The sequence below is a fragment of the Asparagus officinalis genome, chromosome 4, assembly GCF_001876935.1.
Source record: "Asparagus officinalis chromosome 4, Aspof.V1, whole genome shotgun sequence".
NCBI lineage: Eukaryota > Viridiplantae > Streptophyta > Magnoliopsida > Asparagales > Asparagaceae > Asparagus > Asparagus officinalis.
Window position 1 is genome coordinate 35,028,256 of NC_033797.1, and position 9,528 is coordinate 35,037,783.

Below are 9,528 nucleotides of genomic sequence, written 5' to 3' on the forward strand. Positions count from 1 at the left end.
TGGTGGTCGTCGCTATCTGAGGTAGTGCGGGCATGAGAGGAGGCTACGGCGGTGCGTGGCCTCTGCCGATCGGACGGTGGAGCGCGAGCAAGGCGTTTGAGGTGTGCGGTGTCAGTGCTCCGTGCGCTTGAAGAACAGAGGTAATGCGCGTTGGTTGGCATCTGCGAGGCTCAAGCTGTCGGCGAGGCGTCTGGAGCCGGAGCTGGTGGTCTGTACTCTCGAGCGGGCGACGTGAGGACCGAGGAGGAGCGTTTATGTTCTCAATCGTGCCGCGTTCAGCGAGTAAGGCATGTGTTCCTAAACAAGATGGAGTGTGAGCGGAGACAAGTAGGACGACGAACTGCGACGGTGTTTTTTTTTTTTTTTGGAAGAAGAAATAGGAGAGAGAGATGGGTTATTTAGATAATAGTTTAATTAGGATTAGGGTTAGGTAATTAAACAAAAAATAATTAAAATAAATAATTACGGGTATTTAAAATTTAAAATAATTACGGAATAATTATCTACAAATAAAAATGTACTTGTTGTGCTAATACAACAGTTGATACGAAATAGTCAAAATATACACATATTGTACAATTAAACAAGAATAATTAATAATAAAAATATATTTACTTATATTTAAAATTAAATAATTATGCGATAATTATATATACATAGTAAAACGTACCAGTTGTGCTAATACCACTGATAATATGCAACAGTAGAAATAATACAAGAAATTATATAAATAATACATAATTAATAATACAACGTATTATACAAAATAATACGTAATAATAATAATACAACATATTATTTAATTTGATACGTAATAGTATTGACAACACAATAGATTAAATTCCAGAAATTTTTGCTGCACTAAATAAATTTATAAATATTAAAATCATTTAAATAAATATAAAATTTAGACTTTTAAATCATAGGAAATTCTAGAAGGCCGAGAAAAATACAAATACTCTTCTAAAATAATAATTAATATTTTAAAATACTAGAAAATTATTTTAACTAGTATCGAAACACGTGTATATGTGTGTATGATTGAGCTTAAAGTACCAATACACATAATATAACCTAAAACTAAATTACCCAAGCTATCTTGATCTTCAATAAGCTCGACTTGGTAAACTATACGGATGAAGCTTGAAATTGAATATGACTTGATGTATTGCTTCACTTTGATATTCCGCCAACCTCCATTTCCATCCAACCTCTGACTCATTATTTGTCTAAAATAAATAAGAAAACACAAGCACTATGCAAGCAATATTTATTGTAAATTGTTTGTTAAATCATCATCAAAACAAAAAGGCCAACAATCTCTCCCTTTTTGATGACAAATAATTTACACAAAGAGTACATAAAATATACAATAAAGCACAATACTCATAAACATAAGGCTTTTTTGTTTTGATGATGTTTTAACAAACAATTTACAACAAATATTACTTGTCTAGTGCTTGTGTTTTCTTATTTATTCTAGGCAAACAACGAGTCGGAGGTTAGATGGAATTGAGCTAAACGATCACATCTAATGGAGGTTGGCAGAATATCGGAGTAAAGCAATACATCAAGCCATATTCAAGTTCAAGCTTCATCCGTATAGTTTACCAAGTCGAGCTTATTAAAGATCAAGATAGCTTGAGTAATTTAGTTTTAGGTTATATTATGTGTGTTGGTACTTTAAGCTCAATCATACACACACATACACATTTTGCTTATGGTTATAAATACACACACACACACACACACACATTTTGGTTTTTGGTTTTCAAGTTTAAATATGAAAGAAATACATATTTATGTATATACATATTTGTTTTCATATGGTTAAGTTGTTTTGGTTTAGTTATGTAGATATGAAACAAATATATATATTCATATACACATTTACTTGTTTCATATTCTATTGTATTTAGAAAAAATATTAAGTTATTAGTTTATGGACTTAACAATCATTATATATATATATATATATATATATATATATATATATATATTTATATATATATATATATATTATTAAGTCTATAAAATTATTTTACAAAGTTTTAAAACTTGATTTATGTCAAAACATTAAATTTCATGTCTATAAACTTTTTATGTTTTGGACATTTTTGCAAAATGATGAGTTTTTATAAATGTGAAGTGCAATTACAAAAATTCTTTTTATAACATGTTTATTATCATGTTTATAATCATTTTCCTAAGTTTTATAATTTTTAGAATTTAGTTGCTATTTTAAAAGGTATTTCAAAAATCAGATTTACTGTTTTAATCCGGCTGATAACTTGTTATTAGTCGACTGATGGAGTTTATCAGTCGACTGATGAACTCGTCTGGAATTACAAAAGTTTTTATTTTTACGACTAATAAGTTATCAGTCGACTGACGAGGTCGTCAGTTGACTGATGAACAATATCAGTCGACTGACGAGGTCATCAGTTGACTGATGAACAATATCAGTCGACTGACGGACCAACGGCTAGTTTTTTCAGCTTTCTATTTTTTATCTTTTTGCTGGGTTTTCTTGGTTTCTTCTTGGCTTTGGGGTTTCCTATATATACCCCTCATACCTTAGACCTAAAATATACAATAGAAAAGTTTTAAAAGAGTTTTACAAGTTTGTTTAAGGGTTTTTTAATTTGTTTAAGAGTTTGTTTGTGAAGAAATTTTCACAAGAGCTTGAGGAGATCATTCTTTGGTGTTTGGGCATTCAACTCATCTCTCTCTCTCTCTCTCTCTCTCTCTCTCTCTCTCTCTCTCTCTCTTGTCATCATAGAGAAGTTTTCCTAAATATATTTTAGCTATTTATTGTTTTGATTATAATTTCCATAAGCTAGATTTACTTTGAGTTTAGTTTGTTTTGATTATACTCATTGTTCACACACAACCTATTGAGCTTATAATATTTCATATATAGTATAATTTAGGGTTGTGGGTTTGTAATGTTGAGTTAAGCATTATTGTGTTCTCACATTGTTTAGAGAATAATTATTTATTGTTGAGCGTTAATTTGTGAGTTATACTTTGTAATACACTTGTACACCGAGAGGAGTGTGTGGTGAGAGACGTGGTCGATCCCAAGAGGAGTGGGGTCATTGGTAATGCCTAGAGATATGTTGTAATTCTGAATACTTGAGGGAGACACGTGAGAGGCTAACACTTGATATGGGATTTGTGTAGTTACATTGTGAGTGATTGTGAACGTTGAGCGTTGAGCATTGAAAACCGATATTGTGTGGTGTAACATTTTCAGGTGAGCGTTAAAAACCCGGTGTGATAGTGGATTTCTTCCCAGGAGTGGGTAACGGAGACGTAGGATGGAAGGTCTGAACTCCGTGATCATTTCTTGTGTGTTTGAGTTTGGCTTGTGCACTTGAACTCCGTGATCATTTCTTGTGTGTTTGAGTTTGGCTTGTGCACTTATATTTTGTTTATCTCTATCACCATTCTCTCATTGTCTAATTTGTGTTTGAGTTTGGCTTGTGCACTTATATTTTGTTTATCTCTATCACCATTCTCTCATTGTCTAATTTATTCACTATATTATTTGTATTTGTCTATAGTTTACTTACTCTTGTTTGTATATCCTTGCATATATATCTTGTTGCATATCTAATTTGCTAGGATATTTGTTAATTAGTTTCAATTGGCATTAAATCGGATTAGATTAGCATAAACCATATTCACCCCCCCCCCCCCCCCACCTCTAGGGTTCTTTCCTAGTGGCATTAGGGCCTTTTAGTTGGTATCAGAGCTTGGTGCTCTTTGATTTAAGGTTTAATCGCCTTGAGTTAAAAATCCAAGTTTTCTTTTTGTGCTAATCTAGTTTTGAGATTTATTTTCATCTTGCTTGCATATTTTTATAATTATGGATATGAATGGTGCATCTTGTTTACGCTATGATCCTTGTGTTGCTCCTAAATTCAATGCTTTCTCCTATGCTCAATGGTGTTTTAGATTTAAGCTATTTGTTAGATCTAAAAATATCGATTTGTGGAAAGTCATTGATCATGCTTATGTTGTGCCCACTTTGAAGAAATCCAAGTGGAGCAAAAATAATAAGAAAATATTTACAATGAATAAGCTTGTTTTAGAATTTTTATTAAATGCATTTGATTCATCTATATCTAACAAGCTTGATTTTTTTTTGATAGTGCTTACACTTTATAAAAATTCATAGAAGCATATCAAGAGAACTTAGAGGCGATCCGACAAGCTTTGGCGGCTTCCTCTTCAAGTTTAATTGGAGCATCATCATGCACACGGTCGCTAGGCGATAGCCCTAGCGAGGTATGCGATTCAGATTCTGAAAGTGAATTATCAATTAGCAAACTCGCATGTGCATATGATAAATTAATGCATGCCTATACTAAGTTGCATAAAAATTTCATTGATTTAAAAAGCAAGCATGTAGAGTTAAAATCTGATTATGAGTTATTAGCATCTAAGATTGAAACTATTTCTAATAAAAATATGATCCTCAAAGAAAATAATAAAAAAATTAAAATTGGATCATATTGCTTTGACTTCAAACATTGCTAATTTAACTCATGAGAAAGACAATGTCATATTAGAAGTAGAAAATATTAAAAATAAAGTTAGTTCTTTTGCTAACACTTATATATGTTCTACTTCTAATAACAATACATTTGCGCAAAATGATGAGTTGAATCATGTTAAGGATTGTATATCTACCTTAGATTCAACCCTTAAAACATGCATTGTTAATCATAATAAGCTTATGGACTTGTGTGCAAAGTCCCATGTAAATTCTTCTAAGAAACCCACACACTATGCACACATGTATGTCAAAGTTTATAAGTGTTCCATTTGCGGTTGAAAAGGCCGTATTGCTAAATTTTGCTATGATGCACAAAAACCTATAATTAATAATTATATTGCTCCTTGTGCATCTCATCAAGTTTCTTCATTACACACATATGCACATAACATTTATCATAGGCATTCTCATGTGTTTAAATGTGATCTTTATGGTCGATTTGGCCATTTGCCAAAGTTTTGTTTTGATTTGAGAAATTGTTCAAACTTGCTAAATTTTTCGAATAGACCATATTTGTTTGATAATGTTTCATATTTACAAAATGATTTTAAAAGACCATCTTTATTTGCAAATGTTTCTCGTGCACATCTAAATGATCTACAAAAATAAATGAGCCTCTTTCATTACACATATTACAATCGGAATGGTCATTTGAGTAATTATTATTATAACCGGACTAATGCACTAAATGCGCCCAAATGGGTTCATAGCTTAGGGCTTTGAGCTTAAATGATAGGGGTCATGTTCCTAAATCTTTCGGCACCAAGAATGCTTGGGAACCAAAATCTTTTTAATTTTAAATCAAGATTTTTATTGTTTTTATTTTTCATTTCTTGGTTTTGAAAAACGTGTTTTAAAATTTTTGTAAATAAAAATAATTTTTTTGGTCAATTCTTTTGTTTTCATTTTATTGACTTTGATTTTGATGAGAGGTTTGTGTTTAAGCAACCCCCCGGATTTATTGGGTGTTTATTTCCCAAATCATGTTTACCGGGTGCTTTAAATGTTTATATGGGTTGAAACAAGCTCAAGAGCTTGATATTATTGCCTCTCTTGCCATTATGATATTGATTTACTTCTTTTGTGATTTACTTATGATTTATGATTTCATTTGGTTGAATTGTTTTTATTTAAAAACTTTTTTTATGATTATCATGTTTTTCTTTCTTTTGATTTCATAAATCTATTTATACATTGTTTTTATGTTTATGTATTGAGACACATTTTTTCATATTGATATATCTATATGTGTTCTCATGGTCGTGTTGTATGTGAGTTATATTTAGCATGTTTCTCATTTATGCTTTTACTCACATATTCTCATGGTCGTGTTGTATGTGAGTTATATTTAGCATGTTTCTCATTTATGCTTTTACTCACATATGTTTGCCTTGGTCATCATTGTATGTGAGTTATATTTAGCATGTTTCTCATTTATGCTTTTACTCACATATGTTTGCCTTGGTCATCATTGCATATAATTATTAAGGTTTTTTGATAGGGGGAGCTATTCCCTATTATTTGTTTCTATACTCACTATGCTTATAGATAGGGGGAGATTTCGCTTTCCTATTTCTTTTATATCCCATTTTTTATGTTTTCAAAAGGGGAGAAATATATGAGTATATTTATATTTATGAGTATTGTGCTTTATTGTATATTTTATATACTCTTTGTATAAATTATTTGTCATCATCAAAACAAAAAGGCCAACACATTTTTCTTATGAGATACACTAGTAATCTTAGATGTCAAGGAAATATGATCCAATTTTAATTTTTCATTGTTTTATTTGAGAATCATATTTTATTTAGCAATAGTATTAAATTTAGATGCTAGCGATTCATGATCGGATTTCAAATTTACATGCTTGCTTTTTAAATCAATAAAATTATGATGCAATTTATTATAGGCATGTATTAAACGTTCATATGCACAAGCGAGTTCATCAATAGATAAATCATTTTCAGAATCGGACTCGTATACCTCACTAGGACTATCACCTAATGGCCATGTGCATGATGTAGCTCTAATTTTACTTGAAGTAGAATCTGCCAAAACACGTCGCATATCCTCCAAATATAAATTTCTAGAGATTGAGTTTAGTAAAACTTCTCTGAAAACTAGAGAGATAGAGATATGAAAATTGAAGCTCAAAAACTAAAATGATATCCTCCTATTGTGAAGCTCTCTTCATATAAACAACATACTTAATTTTCTTTAAAAACTCTTAAACAAACTTGCAAACTTATTTAAAAACTCTTCTTCATTAATACTAAGTATTGAGTATAGAGAGTTATATAGGTTCTTAAAACAAAGCCCAAAACCAAAGAAAACCCCCCAAAATAATAAAATCCTTAAAAATCCAGAACTAGCTGTTACAGTGCCGTCGGTCGACTGATGTACTGTTCAGTCGACTGATGAGCTGACCATTGACTTATCCTGGAAAACTATCGGTCGACTGATGCAAACCATCGGTCGACTGAAAATACTGTTCAGTCGACTGATTGAGGTCGGTCGACTGAGCAGAAACTTTTTAGCAATTGCAGAGCAGTTCTTCAGTTGACTAATGCATAGTATTGGTCGACTAAAAATAATGTTCAGTCGACTGATGAAGGTCGGTCGATTAAGAAAAAACATTTCGGCAATTGTAGAGCACTTCATCGGTCAACTGATGAACAGTATCAGTCGACTGATGAATAGTATCAGTCGATTGAAAAACATGCACAACCTGGTTTTGAATTGTAATTCTGATTTTCAAAGAGCTTTTAAAATTAGCAAATAAATTCTAAAAATTATAAAATTTAGGGAAATGTTTATATACATGAATATAAACATGTTAGAAAATATTTTTTGAAATATTATTCCCCATTTGTGAAAACTCATCATTTTGTAAAATCTCAAAAATACGGGTTCGTTTAAACACTTGATTTTGACAAAATGGTTCAAACTGAGTTTTGGAATCTTTTAGAATGATTTAAGAGAATTTATAAAAGATATAAAACTTTGTTTTAAGTCAATAAACCACAAACTCAATTTTCTCAAAAATACTCATATTATGAGAAATTTGTGTGTGTATAAAATTGAGCTATAAGCATAACACGCAAAATATAATTCCAAAAAACTATTTTACTCAAGTTGATGTGCATGAAGCTTGGTCTTGAATCTTAGACTAGAATTATGTTGGCTTCATTTCTTTCAACCTAGATACATGATAGACAAAACACAAATACTGGAAAATATAGTTATAAATTGTTTGTTAACCATCAAAATTATATTAGAGAGTAGGATCACCATGAGTCCTAACAAAGGGTACTGTCAATGCATTCGATGTACTCAAGAAAGTTAAGCGTTGACAATTTATAGGTAAAGTTATAGTCAGGACTTAGGAGTAAGGGGCTGTTTGGTTACTTTCTTTCACTTTCCAAAACTCGTTTTCCTTTACTTTTTGATGTTTCCCTCACTTTCTTGGAAGAGTGTTCCTTGTGTTCATTTCGTAAAGAAATATGGGGAATAATTACTTTCCATCACTTTCTTTAGATTGGTTCATATTGAAAAAAAACAAGAAAATAATTAATGTGTGACTTGATTCCCTCATTTTCTAATGTTTGGTTTAAACTAAAAAAATAGAAGAAACTATGATTGTGGTCACCATGGTGTGCTTACCACTCAAATAGGACAAAATCTTTGTCAAATATAAGTGGAGTGAGAATACCCACCATTTGAGGGTCTAAAATTCTAAAATATGACCACTTTTAAATATAATGTAGTAATTTGTAAAAATTAAAAAGATTTAAGGGACTAATTATGAACATTTAGGGGAGTAAGTCGAAATCTTTAATTATTTTAGAGACTAATTTATGTTTTTATGAAGCCATTTAAGAGAATAAATTCAAAATATGAATATTTGAGAGAGGAAATTGAAATTGTTTAAAGATTTGGGAGTCTACTTTTAAATATACGAAAACGTGCACACACAGTAAATGAGACCACTAGTCCCGTGGAAAATACAGAAATATAATCCATGAACCTAGTAGTCCCGTGGATTTCCTCGAAACTCAACATCATAGAATATTGGTCCTATCACTAGGCAAAGACTAGTATATAGAACATGCAAAAGAAACAATAGATTGCATTAGAGATGGATTACACATGTCAAAGAATAGAAGTATTGGTCCTAGCACTAGGCAAAGACTAGTATATTGAACATGCAAAAGAAACCAGCCTACACCCTCAATTACTACCAGCATTTCAATGATTCAAGCTTACCTCTAAGTGAAATCCAACATCTTCTTAGTTAATTGAACTTAATAAATTATATATCATAATCATAACCTTAGAGCCTTGAACGCATCTTCATGAAAATGTAGGATATGGCTCTTGACAATAAGATCTATTTGAAAAATCCGAAAAATCTAGTTGAAAAATCCAAGACTAAAACCAAGTAAAAAACCAAGACAAGAACAATTTAAGACTGAATCCGAGACTAAAACCTGATGTCAAAAGAGAAAAATATGCTCAGTTATGTCATTTTCTTCATTATATGCCTCGTCGTGAAATTTATGATAGCAATGTTGGCTGTAATTATCATAATGACCCTACAAAATAAACAATGTCATCATGAATTGTCTCGCCATTAGATTACTATATAAACTTTGGATGCATATTTCAAGATAGCATAAACAATGATAACAACAGTCATACCATCACACTAGAAATGTATAGGATACTCTTAGTCCATTAAGGGCCTGTTTGTTTCGCAAAAAAAAGGGCTGAAAGTGAAGAAAAGCTTAAAAATGAAAACTGACAAGGGGGTTTGTGTCAGTTTTCAATATTTACGGTTGTTTGGTTCGTTCAAAGCAGAAACGAAAGGGGGCTGGAAAATCGTTGCCACGTGAGCTTTGGAGGAAAATGTGTTTCCGTTCTGAAATAGCCGAAATCGCTGGAAAGTGATCAAAGTC

General features: G+C 31.4%; 1 long non-coding RNA gene across 1 annotated transcript in view; it reads right to left on the reverse strand.

Annotated features, from left to right (window-relative positions):
* The window catches only part of LOC109837168, a 16,765-nt gene extending 7,453 nt beyond the window's left edge, over positions 1-9,312 (reverse strand). The window contains exons 1-2 of the long non-coding RNA XR_002246204.1: positions 9,272-9,312; positions 9,061-9,165 (exon numbers count right to left, since the gene is read on the reverse strand). This is a non-coding gene — a long non-coding RNA (uncharacterized LOC109837168). The remainder of the gene's footprint in view (positions 1-9,060; positions 9,166-9,271) is intronic.